Source organism: Leopardus geoffroyi, chromosome C3 (genome assembly GCF_018350155.1).
Source record: "Leopardus geoffroyi isolate Oge1 chromosome C3, O.geoffroyi_Oge1_pat1.0, whole genome shotgun sequence".
In the NCBI taxonomy this organism is placed as follows: domain Eukaryota; kingdom Metazoa; phylum Chordata; class Mammalia; order Carnivora; family Felidae; genus Leopardus; species Leopardus geoffroyi.
This window is the reverse complement of record NC_059338.1, coordinates 3,861,243-3,871,567: the sequence shown is the minus strand read 5'-3', so window position 1 is coordinate 3,871,567 and position 10,325 is coordinate 3,861,243. Positions and strand designations below refer to the sequence as shown.

The 10,325-nt window shown below is 46.4% G+C and overlaps 1 long non-coding RNA gene across 1 annotated transcript; it reads right to left on the bottom strand.

Moving 5' to 3' along the window:
- Nucleotides 1-638: 638 nt before the first annotated feature.
- Nucleotides 639-5,844, bottom strand: LOC123586036. Its single transcript, XR_006706561.1, has 3 exons — nt 5,603-5,844; nt 3,605-3,708; nt 639-740 (listed from the first exon to the last, which is right to left on the bottom strand). It is a non-coding gene; the product is annotated as an uncharacterized LOC123586036 (long non-coding RNA).
- Nucleotides 5,845-10,325: the final 4,481 nt, after the last annotated feature.

The window sequence follows — 10,325 nt, the reverse complement described above, 5'->3', positions numbered from 1 at the left end:
CAACCGTGGGACATTCTGGAGAGGACCAAGGTGCGGACCCAGTAAAAAGATCCGTGATTGCTAGGGAGTAGGGGAGAAATGTGGAACACAGCGAAACCACAGCGAATGAGACTGCAATGGATACATGTCGTTGTACATTTGTCCAGACCCACGGATGTGCACCACCAAGACTGAGCCCTAATGCAAACTATGGGCTTTGGGTGATAACGATGCGTCATTATCAATTGTCATAAACGGGCCACTCTGGTGCAGGACGCTGACGGTAGGGGAAGCTATGCATGTGTGGGGCAGGAGGTATAATGGAGATCTGTAATTTCTGCTCAGTTTTGCTGTGAACCTAAAACCTCCCTGAAAAAAATAAAGTCTCTTTCTTTTTTTAAAGAAAAGGCTGTGCTATGTTATTCAAAGGCAGCTGAAGATTTCTTTGCAACAGAACACACAGGAAGACCAGAGCTAATGTGAAACCCCGTGGGCAAGCTGAGAAGTGATCGAACTGTGGTGAGGGGGGTGGGGGAGTGGGGAGGGTGGATTTCAGCAGCCTGGGCATTTCCAAAAGGAGAAGAGACAGGGCCTTAATACTGACTGAACTTCAGCTTTGGTCAGGGTCCTTTCTCACGCCCCTTGATTCCTCCCGATAACTCATGAAGGCTGACGCATTAGTTGTGATGCCCTATGTTCTACGTGGGATCTCCTAGAAAGCATTCTGGTGTGCTTGCCTCTTGTCCGGAGCAGGTAGGATCCTAGAAGGGAACAGTCTGGCTCAGTGTCACAAATGGTTCTGACCGCTTTTAACTAATCTCTGTGTGACCGTAGGACTTGGGAAGGGACACGCTGACTCCACAGACCTAACACTCGTTTGGATTTATGCCCTTTGTCAAACGCTTCAAAGGACTGCTACTCAACAGATGTCAAGAGTCATCTCTTTGGTTCTGTTAGGAATTGGGTGCGTAAGTACAATGCGGATAATAACAGCAATTGACCAAGTTCAATGTTGTTCTTGCAGCACCTAGGGCAGGCCAAGGTAAATGATCCCAGTTCCTGCGACAACCTTCGAGGTAGGCGTCATTGACATTAACACTTTTCAAAATGAGGCCAAAAGGGGTTCGCTAAATCGCACAACATTTCATAACTGCTGATTTGTGCACAGTGGAATTCAAACGCAAGGTTTTCTCGACTGCGTGTTCTTCCCTATGATTACTAACACCGAACGCTGCCCTTGTGGTTCTGATGGCTGAGTCGCCCGGAGAGCCGGGAGACTCAGTGCCGTGTATGCGTGAATAGGTATACAGACAAGCAGGCATGTGCTGACAGGCAGGGGACAGGAAGGGGACCAGACCATTTCATTTTTTTCTAGAAGGAAATTATAATCTTTTTTTTTTTCTTAAAAAGGAAGTGAGAGTTTAAAAAACTCTCTGAAAGGGCAAACAAGTGTTAGCAATTCCTTCCTTTGGGCTCAGATGGTATACGCCCCTCTTTTGGGGGGAGCGGGGCACACATTTGTCTATCATATGCCCTGTGTCTCTTTCACTTCCCCCACCCTCAAGAAACTTCTTCTTCTTCTTTTTTTTTTTTTTAAAGCATAAGTTAGTCTACTACTCTTGATTCTTGATGCTGTTTTCCTGGGTATCAGAACAAAAAACACATTTATCATGGTTGCTAAAATTAGAGTTCAAAGAAGCCACGCAAGTCATAAAATCCGACCTCCACGTTTCAGGTGCTACGAAAATATAGGTCAGGGAACGTGTGTGGCCGCCTCTGAATCTGTTAGGCAGAGTCTGAGCCTAGATTACAACTCAGGCCTGCGGAAGCCACACCACATGCACAGTGCCTCGTGTGACAGTAGGGCCAGTTCAGTGTGGCTCAGGCGAAGCTGGGACCCTGGTGTCTCCTGACCGGGCCTGGGGAAAAGTCTCTCCGAAGTATGGTGTTCTGAGGCTGTCTTTTTGACATCCTGGGTCTGCGTTCCCATGTTCCCAATTAGTGTTAATTGAGGGAGGCAAGCAGAAAAGAGTCCTCCGCTCACAACTCCGGCGGGGTGGGGGTGGGGGGGGGCGTGTAGCAGGATGGAGGCAAAATGCTGCTAATTACCAAAGTTCAGGCCGGGCATCATTAAGCAGCAGAGGCCCCTCCGGGGAACAGGACTCTTGCCTCACCCTCTGGCTTCCCCAGCTCAATTAAACAGCTCGTTTGTCTTCTTATTAGCAAACTTGTTAGCCCCTTACTCTGTCCCCTGAGGTGCTCAGAAGAAAAGTGTCGTGGGAGGGATTCCTTGGCTGGATGGGGCTGGCTGTCAGGCTTCCCTGGGGGAATCCTAGGTACCCAGCTCCTTCTGACAGGATGCCTGTGGCAGGGGACCGTTCAGCGGTGGCCCCAAGGTGCCTCTGCTGGACCAAAGTGGGCTGGTTAAGGATATGGAAGGTCAGCAAAACTGCGTGAGATCTAACCGAGAAGCAGGGCAGTGTCTAAGGCTTGTTCCGGACACACTGCTCCAAGATCGCCAGGGCCATCTCACGCTGCTGGCGTGAGCAGAGAGGCTATTGACACGCCCCGGGATCCGTGTCAGAAGTGGCAGAAACAAGACCTGCACTAGTATATCGGAGGCCTCAGTTTCCCCCTCCTCTCTGCCCTCTACCATTAATAGGCATTTTTAACTGACTTAGGCCATCATCCAGCCCTTGGATGCTGATCCTTCCTAGGGAAGGATTCCCTTAGGCCCCACATGTGGGCACAGCTCTGTGCTGCCCAGCAAACACTCTCCTGCCTCTGGAGTGCTTCTGCACCGAGGCGAGGAGGACAGGACACACGTGGCCTCCCCATCTCGCAAGTAGAGGCCTGAGCCTCTGGGGGCTTTCCCAGAACAGACACTGACTATGTGGGTTTATTCTTTGAGGTCAGTTGAAATGACATTCAAGGTTCCCGATCTCTCAGCCCATTCAGACCAACCATCAGTAATTTTTAGTCCGTACCTACATATTTACCGCCGACAAACTAGTTGTAATAGATAGCAGAAATATTACTTATTGAGTGCCCCCTCAAGTGGGGATATAACCTTATACGTGAGAAAACTGAGGTTCAGAATGTTTTGACTAGTCTAGGCTACTAGAAAAAGGACGGATCTGGTGTTCATGCCGGGGGCGGGGTGTGGGGGGGGGGGAGGACATTGTTTGAAAAGGACCCATATAGGTAGGTAGGAGATGGTTTGCTGATTTGGGACAGTCTAGAATGGATGGAGAGGAAGGGCATATAAGCAGGGGGTAAGTGGGAGATGTAATTCAAGACAACAGATTCAGAAAATGTCAGAGCTCATCGCTACCCCAATTCTCCCTTCCCTGGCCTGTGGCTCTCAGATCTACTAACAGACTCATCTCTAGTTTCTTAGTGCACCCAGTTTCTCAGAAACAGAGGAGTCATGAGTATATACCAGAGGGCTCAGACCTGCCTCAGTTTCTCCATCGTCAATGCACCTCTCCCCTGGCCTTTAGTAGGGATTTTAAACTAAGTTAGGCCATCATTCCTGATGGGCCCTGATACCCAGACCCCAACCCATACGCCCGAGTCCCTACTCTTGTTGACTCTTCCCGTGAGGACAGCTGCGTTGTGTTACCTGTTTAGAATGTATACTTGTCTGTGTCCGCCGTGGGTGGGCGGGCAGCCGGGGATCGGGGACGCTTTCCTTCTTCATGTCCGTCCCACATCCTGCGGCCTAGCCTGATGAGAAGCAGACGCTCTTCAAGAAACAGCAGAGACACCCAGGAAATTGTCTGATCTCCCGTTTTCAAACAAATGGCCTTAGAACGTAATACACGAAGCAGACACGCACCAAAGTGGAAAACAGACGGAAAGGGAAAGTAGAGATGGGGACTGGAAGCCCAGGCCTCTCCCTGCACCCTGGTTTCTCCCCTGGCTCCCAACTGCTTCCTTGGCTGAGATCATCTAGGTCAGTCTTTTCACTTTTCAGACCAGTGAATTGAGGGTCAGGGAAGTGACAGGCCCCGCTGTTCGTGACAAAGACATGGCAGACAGATCACTGTCCTCGTAAACTTGTTTTTAATAGTTTTGCTGTAAAAATGAAAAACAAAAACAAAAACAAAAACCCAGAACAAAACGCCACAAAGGTTCCGGGACTTGCTGTGAGAAGACACGGACCCAATCCCTGGTCAGCAGTTCACCGGGCGGGCATGACCTTGGCAAGACCTGCGGCCTTGTCCTCCCTGCAGCGCGTGGCCGGTCACATCGCCTCCTGCTTGCGGAGGTTTGATTCCACGACTGCAACACTGCTTACAGAAAGCAGTGCCCAAACGAGGCCCCTGGGGGTCAGATCTGGACATCCAGCACGGAGAGGGGAAGGTGCTGGCCCAAACCCCATTTCTTTCACTTTCATTGATGTCACTAAAACACACAACCTCTCTGCAAACATCCATTTTTCTCACCTTCTACATATATATCATTTCCACCACACAGTTCTATCACCATGAAAAGAAACAAAACACGAAAGGTGCCGAACACTTCAGTGCTCCCGATGGCGAAGAGGTGTTCCACGTGTAATGAAGAAGCCTCGCTATCCTGGAGGCAGGGCAGGGTCATGGTTAGAGAAGGGCCTTTGAGCCCGTGTCCCTGATTCAATCGATCATTGTCTCTACCACTTTCCTGCTCGGACCAGGCACTCAGTCCCATCTGGAAAATGGGTTGCACAGTGGAATCTTATTTAAGTAATTCTTGGGAGGGTTAAATTATTTTGTACTTGCAAAGCAAACAGACTATTAAACACTACGTAAGCGACGGTCATTATTCCAATTTGCCACATAGGTTTCTGCAGGGGGATTCCTTTCCTTGGAGAGGGCCCAGTGTTTGTTTGTTTGTAATGTTTATTTATTTTGAGAGAGAATGCAAGTGGGGGAGGGGCCGGGGGGGGGGGGGGACAGAATCCGAAGCAGGCTCCAGGCTCCGAGCTGTCAGCATAGAGCCGGAAGCGGGGCTCGAACTCACGAATGGTGAGATCATGGCCTGAACCGAAGTTGGAAGGTTAACTGCCTGAGCCCCCCGGGCACCCTCGAGCACGCCCTGTTTTTTCTGTATTTCTCTTTGCTGTCCCGTGTGAGTCAGTGGACCTGTCAAGACTCCAAATCAAGTGTTTTCTCCTGGCCTAGGTTCCCAAATCAGCCTGGAACCTTCTGTGTGTTTCTCCCTGCCCTTGCAGAATCTACACTTTGCCCTCAATGCCTGGATTGGGATCTTCACCCTTTTCTCTTCTCCTGCATGGTGCTCTCTCAGTTCTTCTTCCTGAGGGGTGGTCATGGGCCAACGCATTTCCCCAGCGATGGTCTGAAGGCCTTGCTGGCCATGGTCCAGGTCCTTGCAGGGAGCCCTGGGGCCTGTAGTCCTCTTGTGGGGACATGCATGCCTACCTGACAACCCAGGGGAGCCCAAAAGTCACCGCTACCTTCTAGCATGGGGTCTGCGTGTCTGCCCACTGCTGAGTAAGAAAGGAATGTGTGATTGGATCCTAAGGATTGAGCCAGGGTGACAGGGACCAGGTCCCCTTCCCAAAGCCCGGCCAGCAGCCATCCTTCTCACCCACATCAGTGTCACGCTCCAGACTCACCCGCCTCCTCGCTTCATAGTGTTTTCTCTCCACAGCCTTCTGAGGCCCTTCCCTTCGGGTCTTCTTAGAGCCTCCTAACAGACGCAGACCTGAGGCAAGCGGCTGACCCCTATCCCTGCGCCTCTCCCCTGGAGCGGTGAGAGAGAGAAGAGAGAGCCCGGGGAAATCACCTCCCCTGGGTGGTCTACAGGGCCAGCAAACGGCCTTTCTGTTCACCCCATTGTGTCTTAGGAACACCACTGTTTTTCTTTTGCTGTGATGTGGAAAGAAGTCAGAAGCAAGACATCCATGCGACTCATCGGGTGGATGTCTCAGGGCCAACTCTTTGGTTACTTCCTTTTTCTGTGTTGCCATCAGGGTTCTTACTCTAGAAGGAAAGAAATAAGAATATACACCTATTTCTTTGTGCTATCTATGTATACTTGTTTCTACATATACTCTATATGTGTACCTATTTCTATAGACTAAACTATTTATACACTTATATATAAGTATATATGTATATACTTATGTCTATATACTATATCCTATATACATCTTTTTCTGTATACTATATATATATACTCTAGACATAGATAGATATGTCTATACAGTAAAACCTTGGATTGTGAGTAACTTGCTCTGCGGGTGTTCTGCAAGACGAGCAAACATTTCTAACAAATTTTAACTCGATAACGAGTGATGCCGTGCAATATGACATGATGTGCGTGATGTCAAATGTCACGTGATCACAACTGAGCCAATGGTTCTTCTCTCTTGCTGAGGGATTGTGGGTGATCGTCTCCCATGCTCACATGCTCGGTCTCAGGCCACGGTGTTTGGCAGAAATCGCCGATTTTTTCAGAATGTTGGAAGGTGCCCACAATGGCACTCGTGTATTTTTTGTCACTTCAAAGCACGTAGGGACAGTCCTTTGCTTTTCCGTACGAGAGTAAGCTTAGGAATGTTTTGCTTCCTTCTAGGTCAGGCTGCCTGCAGATATAGACCTTTTCTCTGATGCCTTATTGCCAGTTACGTTAAATACAGCCTATGACAAGAGTTTATTGCTATTGTACTGTAACCAACATCTGTTAGTGATAGTGAAAGTCCTACACGATAACCCTCCTCTCTCTTGTCTCCCCCACACCATTCACAAAGGTTTTCAGTGGTAAGTGCAGGTTAACTTGTTTATTTTTTTTTAATATTTTGTATTTTCTTTATTATTTTGTATTATAATCATTTTAATATGAATATTTTGGGGTTTGGAATGAACTCTCAGAGGTTCCATTATTTCTCATGGGGAAATTCACTTTGATACACAAGTGCTTTGGATCACAAGCATGTTTTCGGGACGAATTATGCTCGTAAACCAAGGTTGTACAGTATTTTATTGACTTATTTCTCTCATTCTGTAGTGATAGACTGTTGTCAGCACAGAAGAAGGAAGGAGCCAAAGCATGATGTGCACAGGTACACATACACATTCAGACCACAAACTCTGTGGAAGCATTAAACCTAACACTCCATCACCCAGAGGCTTATATAGTTTCCAGTTAAATAAACCCAAGTACTTTTCAGAACGAAGTGGGGCTCTATGGATAATTATCCCTGAAAAACAGTCATTGACTGGAACTCACCTGGGCAAACCAGGATATACGATTGCACGGTGTCGCTATAATGACATGTCTTGGTATTACAAACAGAATCACAGTGAAAACCTCTGTGTCCATGTCATTTCACATATGTGCGCACGCATATCTGTAAGACAGATTCTTAGAGGTGGGATTGCTATGCGGAAGTGAATGTGTCGTGTACGGAAGCATTGCTAAATTTTCCTTCAAATTTCTTAACCATTCTGTCCTCCTGGAAGCAATGCGTGAGAATGTTTCCCTGCAGCCTTGACAGCAAAGGGTATTTTTAAACTTTTGGATCGTTGTCAAAGCCGATGGTGAGGAAAGTACCTCGATGTATGTAAATTTCTATGACTCTTAGGATGAGTCAGGTTGAATACCTCTTCATACACTTAAGTGCCCATGTTCTTTTATAAATGCCCATTTGGGGGTCTGTCTCCCTCACTCCAAATCAAGCATCTTGAGGAAAAGGATGTTTTATACACCTCATGCTTTCCCTAATAGGCAGTGTGGAAAATAAAGAGCATTTAATAACTTAAATATACCTAATGAATAACAGAATCACTGTGATTTTTTCCTCTCTTCATATCATTTCAGCTGCTTTTGATGACAACTTTTCTAACCTTTGGATCACTTTTTTCTCTTGGAGAACAATATTACATCTACATATGTCCATAATACAGAATATTTATGAATAAAAATAAAAAATCACTTATAAAATGATTTTATTTATTATTATTATTTTTTTACTATTTATTTTTTATGAGAGAGAGAGACAGAGACAGAGAACAAGCAGGGGAGGGGCAGAGAGAGAGAGACACACACACAGAACCTGAAGAAGGCCCCAGGGTCCGAGCTGTCAGCACAGAGCCCGATCGGGGGCTCGAACTCAGGAACTGTGAGATCATGACCTGAGCCGAAGTCGGATGCTCAACCAACTGAGCCACCCAGGTGCCCCATTATAAAATCATTTTAAACACTTACTATCTGTTATTTTTCATCTTTCCCTGCCCAAAGGCTTTTTAAGAAATATTAACCATCATATTGTAAAATGTCGGCACTTTGGAAACCCTACTTTCTTCCCTTAACACCGTAATAGGGTTCTCAGTAGTCTTTTTTGCTACATTATAAATTTCTTAATGGAGGCATCAGAAGTTGTTCTTTACTCTTGCTCAGTTTCTAACGCAGAAAAAATATTCGGTGAGCCCACCCTGCTGGTGGAGGATGACCCGAGAAGAAAATAAATACCTTCCTGAGCCAAGCAACCCTCCAATTTTTATTTTCTCTCTTTTTTGCGATTAGGTCAAACACCTCACTTCTTATTCATATACACTGCCAAGACTTTGGCACATATTATTGGATTGATCTGGGTTTGTTTCTTACAAACACATGTGTGTGTCACATTGATAGGTTTCTGAAGGCAAGCGCACAGTTATTATAATATACTTATTGCCAGACCAGGTGATATACAGCTGGGCTCTACAAAGCGTGGGGGAACTCTGTCTCAGAATCCTACAGATCTATAAATAAGACTGCAAATCAGGGGTATTTTGGTGTTTGGGACTACGGAGAATGCAGAAATTTTGTCAATGTCAGTTGCAAACATCCATCCTGGAGGAAAGTCAGGTGTTCAGATGATGTGGAATATAGGCTCAAAACTGGAAAAGACTGAATGAGAACCCCTAATTGCCCAAGCACCAGAGAATTTTTTACTCAGGTCGAGATTCTTCCAATCTTGAGGTTACAATGTCACTCCTCATCAGGGAAATACAAATCAAAACCACATTGAGATATCACCTCACGCCAGTCAGAGTGGCTAAAATGAACAAATCAGGAGACTATAGATGCTGGAGAAGATGTGGAGAAATGGGAACCCGCTGTTGGTGGGAATGCAAACTGGTGCAGCCACTCTGGAAAACAGTGTGGAGGTTCCTCAAAAAATTAAAAATAGATCTATCCTATGACCCAGCAATAGCACTGCTAGGAATTTACCCAAGGGATACAGGAGTGCTGATGCATAGGGGCACTTGTACCCCAATGTTTATAGCAGCACTTTCAACAATAGCCAAATTATGGAAAGAGCCCAAATGTCCACCAACTGATGAACGGATAAAGAAGTTGTGGTTTATATATACAATGGGATACTGCCTGGCAATGAGAAAGAATGAAATCTGGCCTTTTGTAGCAACATGGATGGAACTGGAGAGTGTTTTGCTAAGTGAAATAAGTCATACAGAGAAAGACAGATACCCTATGTTTTCACTCTTATGCAGATCCTGAGAAACTCAACAGAAGACCATGGGGGAGGGGAAGGGGAAAAAAAGTTATAGAGAGGGAAGGAGGCAAACCATAAGAGACTCTTAAAAACTGAGAATAAGGGGTGCCTGGGTGGCTCAGTCGGTTGAGTGTCCGACTTTGGCTCAGGTCATGATCTCAAGTGAGTTCAAGCCCCGAGTCAGGCTCTGTGCTCTCAGCTCAGAGCCTGGGGCCTGCTTCGGATTCTGTGTCTTCTTCTCTCTCTGTCCCTCCCCCACTTGCGCTGTCTCTCTCTGTCTCTCAAAAATAAATAAATGTACTAAAAAAATTTAAAAAAAAACTTAGAATAAACTGAGGGTTGATGAGGGGTGGGAGGGAGGGGAAAGAGGGTGATGGGCATTGAGGAGGGCACCTGTTGGGATGAGCACGGGGGGTTGTATGGAAACCAATTTGACGATAAATTTCATATTAAAAAAAAAGAGAGGTTACATAATTTTCTAAAGAAACTTCTCGAAACCAACTAAACAACTCCAGCTCTCTCAAGATTTTCTAGGTGGACCTGAAGAGAGTTTGTTCTGCATTTATGTGGTCTATGCGCAAATCTTTCATGGTGAATGTCCTGATAGTCGGGTTAGTTTTGCTATTATCTTGTCCTTTGCTTCTGATTCCTAGATGTTAAACCACATTTGAATCCACAGACGTAGGTGGTGGACATCCAGTAGTCTCCAGGGGATTAATGCTTTCAGTCTACTATTTATATGGCCTCTCTACCCGTCCAGTGCAGGCAAGTGCATGGTGTCCAGTTGAGGTCAGGGTGCCACAGCTGACTGCAGGACCTTTATGACGATGATCCCGGT